Raw genomic sequence first — 17,130 nt, 5'->3', positions numbered from 1 at the left:
GACAAGACTCTGAGACCTTGTATTGACTACAGAGAATTAAATAAAATAACTATCAATAATAGGTACCCCTTGCCTCTTATGCCGGAATTGTTTCAGAAGTTACGAGAAGCCAAGATCTTCACCAAATTGGATCTCAGAGGAGCATATAATCTAGTAAGGATCAGGGAGGGCGACGAATGGAAGACCGCTTTTAGATCTCGTTATGGACACTACAAATATCTGGGAATGCCCTTCGGCCTGTGCAATGCACCTGCAACTTTTCAACATTTTATTAATGATGTATTGAGAGAATTAATTGATCATTTCTTAATAGTCTACTTAGATGACATTTTAATATTTTCATCATCCCTGGAAGAACACAGGAGACAAATTAGTCAAGTGTTGGAACATCTGAGACTCCATAAACTTTATGTAAAAGCTGAAAAATGCGAATTTGAACAGCATACCATTCAGTTTCTAGGACTTATTATCTCAGCAGATGGTTTCGTCATGGATCCACAAAAGGTCCAATCGATTTTGGAATGGCCAGCTCCCACTAACAAGAAAGCAGTGCAACGTTTTGTGGGGTTTGCAAACTTTTATAGGAAATTTATTCGAAATTTTTCTGCCATTATTCTGCCCATTACGAAATTAACGCGTCAGCATGTTCAGTTTCATTGGACTACGGAAGCCCAGTCTGCCTTTGAGAAACTTAAGAAGTTATTCACCTCTGCACCGATTCTCAAACATCCGGATCCAGCAACGCCATTTATTTTAGAAGTGGATGCTTCTGAATCAGCAGTGGGTGCTGTCTTATCCCAAAGATCAGGATTGAAGGCGGCTCTGCACCCCATAGCCTTCTATTCCAGAAAACTGTCTGATGCAGAGAGGAATTACGATGTTGGGGATAGGGAGTTGCTGGCAATTAAATACGCTCTGGAGGAGTGGAGATATTTACTGGAAGGGGCTTCTCAGGACATATTGATCTACACGGATCACAGGAATTTAGAATATTTGAAGACTGCTAAAAGACTTAATCCGAGACAGGCGAGATGGGCACTTTTTTTTCAAGATTTTCTTTCCACATCACGTATCGCCCGGGCTCTAAAAATACCAAACCCGATGCTTTATCCCGCATGTTCCCGGAAGAAAATGCACCACTGGTCACAGACACCATTCTTTCTCAACAAAACTTTTTACTTATGCAACCGACTCTGATGGAACAGCTTCGTCAAGATTCCTCGGATCCTCCAGATAAAATCAAAGCCCAACTAGTGTGTAAAGACGGTCTATGGTTGTTTAAGGACAGGATCTTTGTGCCAGAGAACCATCAGTTAGAAGTCTTTAGGCTGTGCCATGATCATCAGCTGGCCGGACATTTTGGGGTGGCAAAGACTTACGAATTAATGCAACGTTTCTTCTGGTGGCCTACTTTACGGAAGGATTGTAAGAAATATGTGAGGTCCTGTCAAGTTTGTAACCGAAGTAAGGGTTCCAATCTGAGACCTTGGGGGCTGTTAGACCCTCTACCTGTCCCTCCTAGACCCTGGCATTCAATTTCAATAGACTTTATCGTGGAGTTACCTAGATCGGAAAGTTTTAATACAATTCTTATAGTGGTGGACAGACTGACGAAGATGGCGCATTTAATTCCTATGTTAAATCTGCCTTCAGCTAAAGCCACTGCTATTGCTTTCATTAAAGAAATAGTTTGGTTACATGGCATCCCTAACGATATTGTATCAGACAGAAGAATGCAATTTACTTCTCGATTTTGGAGAGCTTTATGTCAACTATTGAACATACAATTACACTTCTCATCAGCTTATCACCCTCAATCTAATGGTCAGACAGAACGCACTAATCAAACATTGGAACAGTACCTCAGATGCTTTATTACAGGTTCACAAGATAACTGGTCACAATTACTTCCATCTGCAAAATTTGCCTATAATAACTCAGTTCATGCTTCTACTAATCAAACACCATTTTTTGCAAATTATGGATATCATCCTTCATTTCTTCCTAATATGGTTAAAGAAACATCTGTTCCTGCCGCGGAAGAGTTACTTAAATTTTTTTTCCAAAACAATCAACTTCTTCAAGAATCCATGTCCCAGTCTCAGGAGACTTTTAAGAAGAAAGCTGACCATCACAGGAGGGGAAATCTAGACTTAGCAATTGGAGACCATGTGTTCCTGTCAACCAAGAACTTGAGACTTACTGGTCCTTCAAAGAAATTGGGACCCAAGTTTATCGGACCATTTGAGATTAAACGAAGAGTTGGACAAGTAGCATATGAATTGAAATTACCTGCTAATCTAAAGATTCGCCCTGTATTTCATGTTGCATTATTGAAACGAGTACTACCGGACCTCTTTCCTGAGCAAAATTCAGCACCACCACCACCGGATATTGTAAATGGTGAAGAGGAGCTTGAGGTAGAGGCCATTCTTGATTCCAGATGGAGAGGTAGGCACTTGCAGTATCTGATCAAGTGGAAGAATTATGGGCCTGAAGATAACACTTGGGAACCAGCCTCCTTCATCCACGCACCTGTTTTGGTTAAGAGGTTTCATGGGAAATTCCCTGACAAACCAGCCCCAAGGGGCATCCGGAGGCTGCCCCTAAGAGGGGGGCATTGTCACGGTCAGTCACCTGGGCGAGTGCGGCGGCTGGCACAAACGGATGTCCATGGGCGTCCGAAGGCTCGTCATCGGGCTGCCACTGTTGGGGGTCCGGTGATGGGTGTCCGCGGGCGCCGTGCGTGCACGCTTAAACTGCTGCGCTGGAAGGTGTAGTGGTGGGTATGTCGTGCGCGCGCATCATTACGCATGACGTCATTACGCATGGCATCAATTAACGCGCCAAACGTCCTATTTAAGCTCGCTGAGGGATTAGCTCAGTGCTGTAGTATTGCAGCTAGTTTCTCCCGTGACCTGACGTTTGTCTGCCTGTTCCTTGCTCTGTTGATGCTGACCCTGGCCCGTCTGATTACCCGCTCCGGCTTTGACCTTTGCTACGTCCGACTGCCCGCTCTGTTGCCAACCTCTGCCTGCCTGACTACCCGCTCTGTTGCCGACCTCTGCCTGTCCGAGAACCTGCTCAGTTACCGACTCCAGCCTGTCCGAGAACCTGCTCTGTTGCCGACTTCCTGCTACCCAAGTGTACCAAGTGATCAACCAGTGAATCATCCGTCATCCTGCCTGGTTAATGGGTCATTGCAGTACCAGACGCGTTTCGCGGGAGTCTCCAGTTCCTACCAGATCACGCTGTTGGATCTGCGAGCACTCCTGCCCCTTGTTCACCGGAGATTCCTGTTTCCAGTCCAGGGACTCTGGTTAATAAGCCGCAAGAGCTGCTGCCCTCAGCAAATCGGTATCCATACAACCAGGTGCATTACAGCTTTTGACATCCTACAATTCCCTGGAAGACAAGATCCTCCTCCGGAGGAGGGGGAGGAAGGGAGAGGGAGAAAGAATTACACTTCCTGATAGATGTATACACATGTAAGATGTTGTAAAGCAGTTTAGGCCTACAATTCAACATTCAATGTGATTTCTGACCTTAAAACAGTGGTTTGCATCAAATCTAGGTTTTTTATTGAGACTTTTGACGTGTATCTCACTCAACCATGTCTCCGTCCAGGTATTAGACCGCTTGAAACATCTTTTTCATCATTTTTTCTGGCCAGCAAAATTATTTCTGAATTTCTAAGTTCGTCTCTCCATTGAAGTCTATTGCGGTTCGCGCGAACCGAACTTTCACGGTAGGTTCGCGAACCTAACATCGGAGGTTTGGACCATCTCTGCTTGCAAGCACGCAACTAATACTTTACCATTACAAGTGTACATTTTTGGTGGATGAACTTGACTCCTATGTGGTTTGCTGCCTTGTATGCTCACCTGTCTCCCAACACTGTCCGAAGTATATGCACACAGGGAGATGTTGCTTGCTTGGCAGTTGGATAAAGCTGTTATTTCCCACAATGCAATGAGGTTCTCAGACAGCAAACTGTCAAGTCTGGAAGCAGACACACACGGACATGATGACGCAGGGACACTTGACTTGACTATTATTATATAGGATATATATGGGACTGCGATTGGGTTTGTTTGGTATATCTACAGCGTGTAACCTTTTGTTTCCTGTACTGTGAATGGGCTCAGGTCCAGGATAAGCACTTTATATGTAGCCACATCAAGATCTAAGATGCTACCTTTCTGCAATCATGCAATCTAACAGCAGTACTGCCTCATTCCCACCTGCTCTCTGCATATGCAGTTTTGGTTTCCTAATAGAGGACTGCAGCCTCTGAGTTTCTCTCTGGGGTACTTTTCTGTAGCCTTTTTAGAGATGTGTTGATGTGTCCAAGTGATATATAATTGTGTATGTTTTATGTAATTTAACGTATTAAAGTGATTTTTGCATGCACCCAAGAGTCAGCCAGGTTCTGTGCTTATTCTTCTACATATCTAGGGGTGCTGCCTAATACTGGGGAACCACTAGCTATCTATCCTTGGGAGTAGGGATGGTCGGAAATGCCAAATTCTGATTCCGCGGAAAATCTGTTTTCCGCCATTGCCGATTACCGCTACCGATTTCCACATTCCAATGTGGATTTCCGTGGAAATCGTAGAAATTTCTGCCGACTTTAACATCTATTTTCTCAAACTACAAGGTCTTTTTGAATTTTTTTTTTGTCCTCTCTTCTGATTTGAAAAAGTTTTCAAATAGACCTAGTAGTTTTAGAGAAAATCGATGTTAAAGTTGGCGGAAATTTCTGCAAAAATGTCTGCGATTTTCATGGAAATCCGCCTACCACACTTGTATTACCGATTTCCGAAATCCGATGCGGAAATGCAATTACCAATTGGAAATGCGAAAATTGCATTTCCACAGAATCCAAACGAGCATCCCTACTAGGGAGGGGGTCTGTATGCATAATACTGGGAGCACATCTGGCTATCTATACTGGGGTGGGGGCGCCTAATACTGGGTGAACATCTGGCTAGCTATACTCCTTTAAACAATACTAGTTATCTGGCACCTGCTGATCCATTTGGCTGCAGTAGTGTCTTATTCACAGCAGAAACAAGCATGCAGGTAATCTTGTCAGATCTGACAAGATTACCTGCAATTCCGCAATGATTTGGTAATCAAACCAAGCAACAAGGGGGGGAACGTGGTCTTGATGGACAGGGCCATGTACAGAGCTGAGGTTGAAAGGCAACTCGGCAATTCCTCGACCTACATGAGGATCCAAGGGACCCATTTCCCAAAGTCAAGGATGAATTAAACCATCTATTAAAACAAGGTATTTGTCACGGAACAGCCGGGAGAAACGAAAACACAACCGCAATCGGTTTCCTGCCTCGATTGTCATTGCGCTGCCAAATCAGAATCTCATGTCTGTGGATACCAGGCAGTCCAGCCTGGGGGGTCTCTGCTGTCTTCATAGGAGATAGTTAGCAGAGTCTTTTCATGGAAACTGGCCCTTTGACTAGCTAATTTAGCCAGAGGTGTAAAATTCATTTTGACCAAGCTGATCTCACTCAGATGCTAATTAAGAACCACAAGACCAGTGTCCTGCCTTTGGGGAAGACAGGATGAGCCCACAGCTCACACCTCAATGTGAATTGACTACAGGGGCGGCGCCAGGGGGGTGCTTGGGGGTGCTCGAGCACCCCCTAGAATTGTCCAAGCACCCCCAAAGCACCCCCTGGAGTGAACTGACTTCAGGCGTCTAAAAGACGCCAAGTCAGTTCACACAGCTGCAGCACGGAGCAGCAGGCAGGGCTACGGTAAGATGGCCGCCCGGAGCCCTGTTCTGCAGACTTCGAGTCTGCAGTGCATGGCTTCGGGCGGCCATTTTCCCGTAGCCCTGCTCTCTGCATGCAGGCAGGAAGTCTCGTCGTGACGTCGGGAAGAGGATCGTGGGCGCGCGGGTGCTGCGCGCCACAATGAGGTCGGGACTCGGGACAGGAGGTCGGGAAAGAAGGTCTTCTGGCTGTAGGTGAGTAAATGGGTTTTTCTTTTCTTTTTCAGGTGATGCTGATTGTGCATATTGGGGTCATATCTGCTACGGATTGTGCATATTGGGGTCATTTCTGCTACGGATTGTGCATATTGGGGTCATTTCTGCTACGGATTGTGCATATTAGGGTAATTTCTGCTACGGATTGTGCATATTGGGGTCATATCTGCTACGGATTGTGCATATTGGGGTCATTTCTGCTACAGATTGTGCATATTGGGGTCATATCTGCTACGGATTGTGCATATTGGGGTCATATCTGCTACGGATTGTGCATATTGGGGTCATATCTGCTACGGATTGTGCATATTGGGGTCATATCTGCTACGGATTGTGCATATTGGGGTCATATCTGCTACGGATTGTGCATATTGGGGTCATTTCTGCTACGGATTGTGCATATTGGGGTCATATCTGCTACCGATTGTGCATATTGGGGTCATACCTGCTACCGATTGTGCATATTGGGGTCATACCTGCTACCGATTGTGCATATTGGGACCATACCTGCTACCGATTGTGCATATTGGGACCATACCTGCTACCGATTGTGCATATTGGGGCCATATCTGCTACCGATTGTGCATATTGGGGCCATATCTGCTACCGATTGTGCATATTGGGGCCATATCTGCTACCGATTGTGCATATTGGGGCCATATCTGCTACCGATTGTGCATATTGGGGCCATATCTGCTACCGATTGTGCATATTGGAGCCATATCTGATAACGATTGTGCATATTGGGGTCATTGGACGTGTTTTTTGTTAAAATCTGCTCACATTACGTGTATTTTCTTGAGAAAACCTGCACAATTATGTGAATTTTCTGGGAAAAGGGTCACCAAAACTTGGGCCCTCTGTCTTTGCGTTGCACTTTTATAGGGAACCCGAGGTGAGAATAATATTGAGGCTGCCATATTTATCTCCCTTTAAGCAATACCAGTTGCCTGGCTGCCGTGCTGGTCCTCTGCCTCTTATTCTTTCAACCATAGACCCTGAACAAGCATGCAGCAGGTCAGGGGTTTCTGACAATATTGTCAGAACTGACAAGATTAGCTGCATGGCTTGTTTCTGGTGTAATTCAGTTCACTACTACAGCCAAATAGATCAGCAGGGCTGCCAGGCAACTAGTATTGTTTAAAAGGAAATAAATATGGCAGCCACCATATCACTCTCACCCTGGGTTCACTTTAAATTACAGTTAGCCCCGCCCTCATCCGATCATGACCACGCCCATTTTCGTAGCCACACCCATTTTTGCAGTCGTCAGCTCCCCCGGAAATTGGTCCAGCACCTGCATAGCACCCCCTAAAAAAATTTCCTGGAGCCGCCACTGATTGACTAGCAAATGGGGCTTCCTCCTGCTCACCAGTCAAACTGTCTCCAGGAGTTAAAATGATGAAGCATGTGAATTATGATTTCTGCTTATTAAAGGAAAACCGAGTATCACCCAGAGGTGGGAGGAGTGTATTCGGATCCGTTGAAATTGGACTAACGTCTCGGTATACAAATCATAATCATACCTCCTTCGGTTAAGGAGTTATGGGCCCCTCGGTAACCATACGCCCTAGCACCCGCATCCAAGGTATCATATTAATTGGCAAGTTCTGGGGATCGATAATATGTAATTATTATTTGTGTGCCGGCCACGTAGGTCGGCCTAGAGAAAATGTCAGGGTTATGGGGCTGGTGAAAGCCCCTGCCCAGATGTGATTACAATAATCCGGCCCAGGGGCCGACTCTGGAAGTCCGCCTGTGAACTCAGCTCAATTAAAAGAAATGAGCTGCCCGGGCAACTCAGTCCTCCACATTCCATCTATATGAGAACGGTAAGTACCTATTCAGTAAGGAGTTCAAGGCAAGACTCCCTAACACTGCAGGGTGGCCTCTTGAGCGTGTCCCAGTGGCTGCAGCTCTTGAGCGCTTTGAGTCCGACAGGAGAAAAGCGCTATACAAATGTTCAGATTATCGGATTATTATACCCTGAATTAGTGTGTATTTTGTATTTCCGTAACACCACAGGCTCCCTTCTGGTCAGGCTGCTGCCCAAATTTCCGTCGGTTTCTGCGCAAAGATCACGCCCACAGCTTGCATGGTCTGTATGCTGAAACCGATTGGAAGGCAATTTGCAGTCTGACTACTATACAAATGTTCGGATTATCGGATTATTATACCCTGAATTAGTGTGTATTTTGTATTTCCGTAACCCCACAGGCTCCCTTCTGGTCAGGCTGCTGCCCAAATTTCCGTCGGTTTCTGCGCAAAGATCACACCCACAGCTTGCATGGTCTGTGTGCTGAAACCGATTGGAAGGCAATTTGCGGTCTGACCGCTATACAAATGTTCAGATTATCGGATTATTATACCCTGAATTAGTGTGTATTTTGTATTTCCGTAACACCACAGGCTCCCTTCTGGTCAGGCTGCTGCCCAAATTTCCGTCGGTTTCTGCGCAAAGATCACGCCCACAGCTTGCATGGTCTGTATGCTGAAACCGATTGGAAGGCAATTTGCAGTCTGACTACTATACAAATGTTCGGATTATCGGATTATTATACCCTGAATTAGTGTGTATTTTGTATTTCCGTAACCCCACAGGCTCCCTTCTGGTCAGGCTGCTGCCCAAATTTCCGTCGGTTTCTGCGCAAAGATCACACCCACAGCTTGCATGGTCTGTGTGCTGAAACCGATTGGAAGGCAATTTGCGGTCTGACCGCTATACAAATGTTCAGATTATCGGATTATTATACCCTGAATTAGTGTGTATTTTGTATTTTCGTAATCCCACAGGCTCCCTTCTGGTCAGGCTGCTGCCCAAATTTCCGTCGGTTTCTGCGCAAAGATCACGCCCACAGCTTGCATGGTCTGTATGCTGAAACCGATTGGAAGGCAATTTGCAGTCTGACTACTATACAAATGTTCGGATTATCGGATTATTATACCCTGAATTAGTGTGTATTTTGTATTTCCGTAACCCCACAGGCTCCCTTCTGGTCAGGCTGCTGCCCAAATTTCCGTCGGTTTCTGCGCAAAGATCACACCCACAGCTTGCATGGTCTGTGTGCTGAAACCGATTGGAAGGCAATTTGCGGTCTGACCGCTATACAAATGTTCAGATTATCGGATTATTATACCCTGAATTAGTGTGTATTTTGTATTTTCGTAATCCCACAGGCTCCCTTCTGGTCAGGCTGCTGCCCAAATTTCCGTCGGTTTCTGCGCAAAGATCACACCCACAGCTTGCATGGTCTGTGTGTCGAAACTGATTGGAAGGTAATTTGCGGTCTGACCACTAGGGCTCCTGTGACAGTATTCACTTGGGGGTTATCATTCACCAAGAATATGGATACATGGAGGTTGGGAAGTTCAGCAAACCGGCTCTGTACATCCCCATGAACAGTCCTTACTCCCCCCAAGCCTCTCAACTGCTCTCCCTCACTACTTCCCTTGGCCTCACCCAACACACCAATTCCCCCACCCACCACGCTGGCCACACTCTCGACCTGATTCTCTCAAAATCTGCCACCCTCCCCAACCTGGACATCACACCCTTCCCCCTCTCAGACCATCATCTTCTCACTTTTTCGATCTCCCCATAATGCTCCCCCCACCCTCCACTACCCTCAGGTCGTTGGCAGAGAGATCTGCGTAACCTAGACCCAACTGCACTAACCAACCCCCTCCACTTCCTCACATCCACCCTTCCCAACTTTACCTGCCCAAACCAAGATGTGGCCGAAGACAACCAGGCCCTTTCAGCAGCCCTAGCCATTGCTGCACCCCCCACATTCCGCCCCAGCCGTCCCATCAACCTCCAGCCCTGGCACAATGCACACACTCGCAACCTCCAAAAACAGACACGCACCTACGAATGCAAATGGAGGAAATCCTGCCTCAACTCCGACTTCTTGGAGTACAAGGCCAACCTGCAGCTGTTCTATTCTGCATTAACTGATGCTAAACAAAAATACTTTGCTGCCCTGATCGGATCCCAAGCCTCAAACCCTCGGCACCTCTTTGCCACCTTCAACCCTCCTTAACCCCACCACTCCTCCCCCACCTCCACCCTCTCAGCCACTTATCTGTCCACCCACTTTACCGCCAAAATAGCCAGCATCCGACAGGAAATCTCATGCCTCCACTCCACCACTTCTTCCTCTCCCACCAATACCTCTCCCCCACCCCACCCACCACTCACCGCCTTTACTCCTATCACAGAGGATGAAGTCAGCCGTCTCCTAGCCACTTCTCCTGCCACCTCCAGCCCCCTAGACCCTGTGCCATCCAACTGCCTCGGTCCTCACTTCCCTGTTCTGGCTCCTGTTCTCACCTCTCTGTTTAACCTCTCCCTCTCCATGGCCACCTTCCCCTCTGACAGAGCCAAAAACAGAGCCCAAACAGGCCACTGTACTTCCCCTACTTAAAAAAAACCCTCACTAGACCCCTCACTTCCATCCAGCTACCGCCCTGTTTCCTTACTCCCTTTTGCATCTAAACTCCTGGAGCATCTAGTCCACCAATGCATGACCCATTACCTTGACTCCAACTCCCTGTTTGACCCCCTACAATCAGGATTCCGGCCAGCCCACTCCACCGAGACTGCCCACATCAAGGTCGTCAATGACTTCATGCTTGCCAAGGCCGAAGGAAAATACACTATCCTTCTCCTACTAGACCTCTCATCAGCATTCAATACTGTTGATCACTCCCTGCTTCTCCAGTCCCTGTAATCTGTGGGTATCCAAAACCTTGCCCTAGCATGGTTCTCCTCCTACCTCTCAAATCACTCCTTCAAGACCTCCTTTAATGGTTCCTCCTCAACCTCCATCCCACTTTCAGTTTGGGTCTCCTAAGGCTCTGTTCTTGGTCCCCTGCTGTTCTCCATTTACACCGCCTCCATCGGAAAACTCCTCTCCTCTCTGGGTTTCAACTATCACCTATATGCAGATGACACCCAGATTTACCTCCATAGCACTGACCTCTCCACCACCACCATGGAGAAGGTATCCTCTGGCCTCTCGATTATTTCATCCTGGATGTCTGCCAGGTTCCTAAAATTAAACCTGGATAAGACTGAACTCCTAATCTTCTCGGCCCATGCTGTTTCACCCCCCACAGACCTCTACATCAATGTCAATGGCACAATCATTCGTTCAACCACACAAGCCCGCTGCCTGGGTGTCACCCTGGACTCAGCCCTCTCCTTCACCCACAACATTCAAACCGTAGCTAGGGCCTGCTATTTCCATTTACGCAACATCTCCAAGATCCGGCCTTTCCTGACCCCAGACACTGCCAAACTCCTTGTCTATGCCTTCATCATCTCCCGCCTGGACTACTGCAACTCCCTCCTGTCAGGCCTTCCTCAAAGCCACATCGCCCCCCTACAATCCATCATGAATGCAGCAGCCAGACTCATCTACTCCTCCCACCGCTCCGTCTCCATGACTTCCCTACGCAAATTCCTTCATTGGCTTCCAATTTGCTTCAGAATCCGCTTCAAGATCCTATGTTTGGCATACAAATCCCTACACAAGACCTGCCCAGCCTACATCTCTGACTTGGTCAGAAGATATACACCTGGCCGCCCACTTCGTTCCTCCGACAACCTCCTCTTAACCACCCTGCGCATCTCGCACTCCCATGCACACAGGGCCGCGCCTGGGCGGGTGCTGCGGGTGCATTGCACCCAGGTGCCTCTCTCTGACAGGCGCCGCCCGGCCACCACTCACCCCCTCTGGCCGCTGCTCACCCCCTCTAGCAGCCGCTCCCTCCCTCCCTCTAGCCACGTCAGACCTCGATCAGGCGGTGACCAATAGTGCGGCGCTAGGACCTAGCAAACCGCACTGATATGCGGAAGTGACATCACTTCTGCATATAGAGCGGGTGCGTCCGGCGCCCGCTCTTACTGGTCGGGTCGCCCGCTGATCCTGAGGTCTGACACTGCAAGGTGAGGGGGGAGCGGCGGCTAGAGGGGGGGGCTCCTGTCACTCACTGCCTAAAGGGGGTCCCTGTCACTCACTGCCTAAATGGGGGTCCCTGTCACTCACTACCTAAAGGGTGTCCCTGTAACTTTTTTTGCAAACATACACAGATGAGGTAATTAGTGTCTCAGCAGAGCTGATTATCTACCTCTGTGGAATTCTACAAAACATGAACTGTTGTGCCTTGAGGACAGGGTTGGCGAACACTGCCTTAAAGGACACCCAAAGGCACCTCTGTTTGGCTGCAATCAGCCCCGGTAACCAGCCATGCCAGTCTGGCTCTTCTGCGCATGTGCGGAGGGGCCCCGCTTGTGCAGAAGAGCCGACTGGCGCAACTGAGCCAGATTACTGTGACCGATAATATGCGAATGGAGGCACTCGGGAGGAGGGCGAGGGACACAGGAAGTTCTATAAAGCACTTAGTGAGCACTTAGTGATCGGAGACCGGCCAGAAGGAGGTATGTGCTCAGCTTGCCTGCCGCTGCTGCCACGGGCACCACCAATGATTGCTTGCAGGAGGGGAGCGCTGAGAGGAGAGCCCGAGGTGAGGGGGGGGGGGAATTTCCCCCCTCCCCACCGATCTGCGGCCACAGCTCTCCTCTTATGCTGTGACCCCTCCTGCCCCCAAAAAGTCCCCGAGCGGGCCCTAGGGGGGCCCCGGGCCCCCCCGCGATGGCAGGGGTCGCATCCCCTATTGTTACGCCAATGAATGCCACTGTACTATGAGGCATCTGAGGTATCCTGATACAGTAGGATCTGTATCTGTTGTAGCAGTTTCTTCTACTGTGTGCACCACAGAGCCTCACCTCACTTCCTCCTTCTTGCAAAAAATTCATTTTGGTAGTCAGTGTCAGTCAGAACAGCATCCCCACAACAGGGGAATAGTGGGCAGGGTTAGGGTCTGCAAGAGGCTTCACAGAAGTTATTCTCCTCTCTGTTTCACCAGCAAATGAGCCACCTCTTGCACAGCCAGTGTCCCGGGTGGGGCGGGGCCTACTGTGGGTGGGTGGGGCTTATCACGGACAGGGCGGAGCTTCCTTTACTTGCCAAAAGGGCCTTTTTATTGAAAATTGTAAAGGGAGGTGCCTGGGCACCCAGAGCCCCCCCTTCTGCACGTGCCTGATTTATGAGTTATGTCTGACCTTGAAGACCTGGGGATAGATTCACTAAACCGTGCTATGACAAATAGCACACCTTATCAGAGATAACACGCCTTATCAAAGTTAACATGCCTTATCAGAGTAGTATAGCGAGTGCTACGAACTACGTGCTGGTTATAGGAGAGCATAGTGTCATTGTTACATCGGAGACATAATGGCATTACTTGTTATAGACGGAGACACACATGTTTTTGATCATTACATATACAGTATTTGTGCCAGTGCTGCCCAATTCTCCTATTTATTATACCTTTTCTGGAGTTTTGAACATGGTGATGCCCGCACGATGTCCATAAAATGCGAGTTTCTTTATTATGGACATATCCAAAAGTCACCACACATCAACAACTTAGTGGATGTAGTTGTTGATGTGTGGGGACTCTTGGATACGTCCATAATAAAGAAACTTTAATTTTATGGACATTGTGGGGTCATCTCTATGTTCTAAGTTTGCATCTGGGTTGGCTGTAGAGTGAGCAGTTTCCATCTTTTTTTTGTGCCTTTTCTGGAGCACAGAAACCTGAAAAATTCTTAAATGTAAGATTTGAGTTGGGTTTTGGTCCAACCCAGTTAGATGAGACAGTGTGCAGATTTTAGTGGCGTTGGGTTAGACTCTATACAGTCAGAATGCTCTTGATCAGCTTGTGCAACAACTAGTGTTGGGCGAACACCTGGATGTTCGGGTTCGGGAAAGTTCGCCGAACATGGACGCAATGTTCGGCATGTTCGGGCCGAACCCCGAACTCCCCGAACATCCCGCTTTTGGGGGCCCTATGGGGTCGCAGGCATAAGGGGGAGCATGCCCCGATCGCGGGGGGGTCGGAAATTCCCCCCACCCCCTCCGCTAGCGCTCCCCCCTCTGCCCGCTTCCCCATTCAAAAGTTAGGAAGTGAAACTGTACCTGTGCGGTAGTGGGTGGCTGGCAGTGGGCGGCACTATGGAGTGACTGAGGAGGAGGAGGAGTCCGGAGAGTGACGCGTTGAGGGAGGCCGGGCAGCGGGCGGTTCAGCACTGCTGAGTATGATTATGAGGAGATATTACAGAGTATTGAACAAATCAACTCATTTGTGAAGCAAGGAAAGTTTGCATACACTACAGTTAAACACTTGCTACAGGTATTAGAGATTCTTAAGAATAAGGAATCTGCCAATCACCTGCTAATTAACCCAATATATGTCCCTGCCACAATCATATCTGCAAACTGTGATCTGCCTGTTAAGTAAGCTTGGAATCCTCCATTTGAGAAAGGAGAGATGGAAGCTCTGGTCAATGAATGGAAGAATGATTCAAGTTCATTTTGTCAATTTTACAGTGCAAAAAGTGAATTAGTATTGAATGCATGCATTAAGTCTGCCTATAACCTAATAAAAACTGGTGTGTGTGGGTATCACTTTGTGGCTCCATTGATCGATGTGTGGAAAATGATTTTGGATGATTTTTATGCGATTCAATCAGTTGATACCAGGGAAGACACACTGTCAATTGGAGTCTGTCCCACTTCTCCAGTTACTGAGTCCCTGCCATGTCTTGTGAATGTTCCTGTAACTCCACCCTGTACCATGGATAACTCAGTGTTACTTCCCAGTAAAACAGAAGCCACTGATACATTCTTAACCTTGCCCTGCGCACATTTCTCAGCAGAGAATCCAGAGGTCCTGCTGACTTCCGAGTCCAGCCTAGCCAGTACTCATGACTCTTTGTTTAGTGAAACAGACACCAGAAAAATCTTGCCTGTCTCTGCAAACACTTCTGCAGAAATTACCTGTGTTAATAAAGTTCAACTCCTGTCTGATCCAGCAGATGCCAATAGATGCACTACATCAGTTTCCGAGTCCCAGCAATCCTGTATAGAAACATCAGAACCCCGGCATCTGAATTTTCCAATTTTACAAATGAATGGTGATTCAGATGCGCAAACATTGTGTCTTGATCTTCCTGTTTCTACACCTCGCTCTAGTTTCATGAATAGCTCAGAGCATCTGCTATGTGAACCTGAAATCGCAGAATTATTACCTTGTTCAGAAAATCTTCCAGTAAATTTGCCCTGTACCATGAATTGTGCAGTAGATCTCTCCAATGAAACTCAGGTCACAGAATCATTATGCTGTCCAGCAGGTGCTTCCATGGTTTTGCCCTGCAATATGGACTGTTCAGTGATTCTGTCCAGTGAAGCTGTGGTCGCAGAGTCTTATGCTTCACCCAGTACTTTGGATATTTCAAACCCTCTAGCAGAAGGGTCTGAGGCACTGCTTACCTCAGTTGGTGTTGCAGTAATATTCACTTGTCTAGCAGCTGTTTTGGAATTACAGTCTGCTCTAATAAAACTTGGTGAATTTCTGCCCAGCAAAGCAGAAGCCATTGAAATATTGTCCTCGTCAGCAATTGTGTTAGATACCTTGCCCTGTACACAGTCTGATTTAACCAATGTTGAGTCCCTCTCCAGTGTTGTAACAGCCGAGGAACTCCAGCCCTGTCCTCTGAATGTTTCAGAAGTCTTGCCCTGTAACATGGATAATTCTGATTCTCTGGTCAAAATAATAGAAATCTCAGAATTTCAGTCCGGTCTGATGTGTGTTCCTGAAACCCAGCCCTGTATCCTGAAAGATTCTGGTTCTCTGGCCGCTGTGGCAGAGGTTCCAGAGTCCCCTTCCTGTCCAGGGAATTCCTCAGTTTTGCCTAGTCCAGTGGGGGCTGCTGCAATGCTGACTTGTTCTGCAGCGCCTCATGAGCTCCAATCCAGTGTATTAGATGAGTCTCTGTCCAGTCCAGAGGTAGTTGTGGAGTCCCTATCTGGTTCAGTGCATACATCAGAAGATTTGTCCTGTCTTGTTGGTGCCCCTGAATCTGATTTGTTGTTGACTTTGCTGGAATCAGCGACATCTAAGTCTGATCCTGCATTCTCGTGTAAAAATCCAGTAGTTGCGAAGTCTAGTCATGATGATTTTTTTTTGGCCAGTCCTGGTTTTGGTCCTGTCTTGGCTGACCCTGAGGCTCACAGTTCCTTGACATGCCCAGAGGTTTCTCTTGTGCCAGTGTGCCCAGATGTTCTTTGTGTGCCAGAATGCCCAAGTGTGTTTAAGGTGTTAGCGTGCTCTGATGCTTCCTTAGTGGGAACATGTTCTGATGTTGCCAGTCTGCCTGCATGCCCAGAGATGGTTCTGGTCCCTGAAAGCCCTGATATTGATGTTTGTCCTTGTGGCCCTGACTCGGGAATTGCCCTAGGTTCCATAGGGGTTCTTGATAGTTCTCCATGTGAGCCTAAGGGGCATTCTGACCTATGGGGATCTCTTTGGAGCTTCAAGGTGTTCTGGGAGGTCTCTGAGAAAACTTGTCCTGGTGCCTTGGACTGGTTCAACAGTGGGTTTTGTGTTGGTAAAGACAGTACCGGTGGGCATTGCAAAGGCTTTGGCGTTTCTGAACTGTTCCTGGAAGGCGGTGGGTATCGCTCAGGGAGTTTCGGAGGGCTTTCTTCTGGAAATCATGGTTCTGATGGGTGTCACACTGGGGCTTGTAGTACTGATGGGCATGGTTCTGTAGGTTCTGGTTCTGATGGGTCCAGTCTTGTGGGGACTGATTCTGGAATTCGGTCTTGCCGGGCTGTCCCGGTCATCATGAATTATCAGTCAGACTGTTTTGTTGGAAATTTCAGTTTTGAAAAGCGTCTGGAATCCGCTTTTAAAGGCGGGGGTACTGTAATGATCGCTGCTGCAGCAGCTATTGCTGGAAGTAGTGCTGCAGCTCAGGCAGTTCTGATGTCTTTCCATGCAAGCTGCATAGATTTGTCTGTCTTTCCCTGCTGTCAGCTTGTGACTGATTATCATTCACCTGTGTGGGAATCTGCATGTCTGCTCCCATTGGATGACCTCAGTATAAAGATCTGCTTCCTGCAGGGTTTCCTTGGGTTTTCATAGCTTCAGCTTAAGCCTGTCTTGCTGTCGCTTTAGCCCCCGATCGTGTTTCTTGTTAA

The sequence above is a fragment of the Hyperolius riggenbachi genome, chromosome 10 (genome assembly GCF_040937935.1).
Source record: "Hyperolius riggenbachi isolate aHypRig1 chromosome 10, aHypRig1.pri, whole genome shotgun sequence".
NCBI classification, from domain to species: domain Eukaryota; kingdom Metazoa; phylum Chordata; class Amphibia; order Anura; family Hyperoliidae; genus Hyperolius; species Hyperolius riggenbachi.
The sequence above is the reverse complement of the archived record's forward strand: the minus strand, read 5'-3'. Positions refer to the sequence as shown.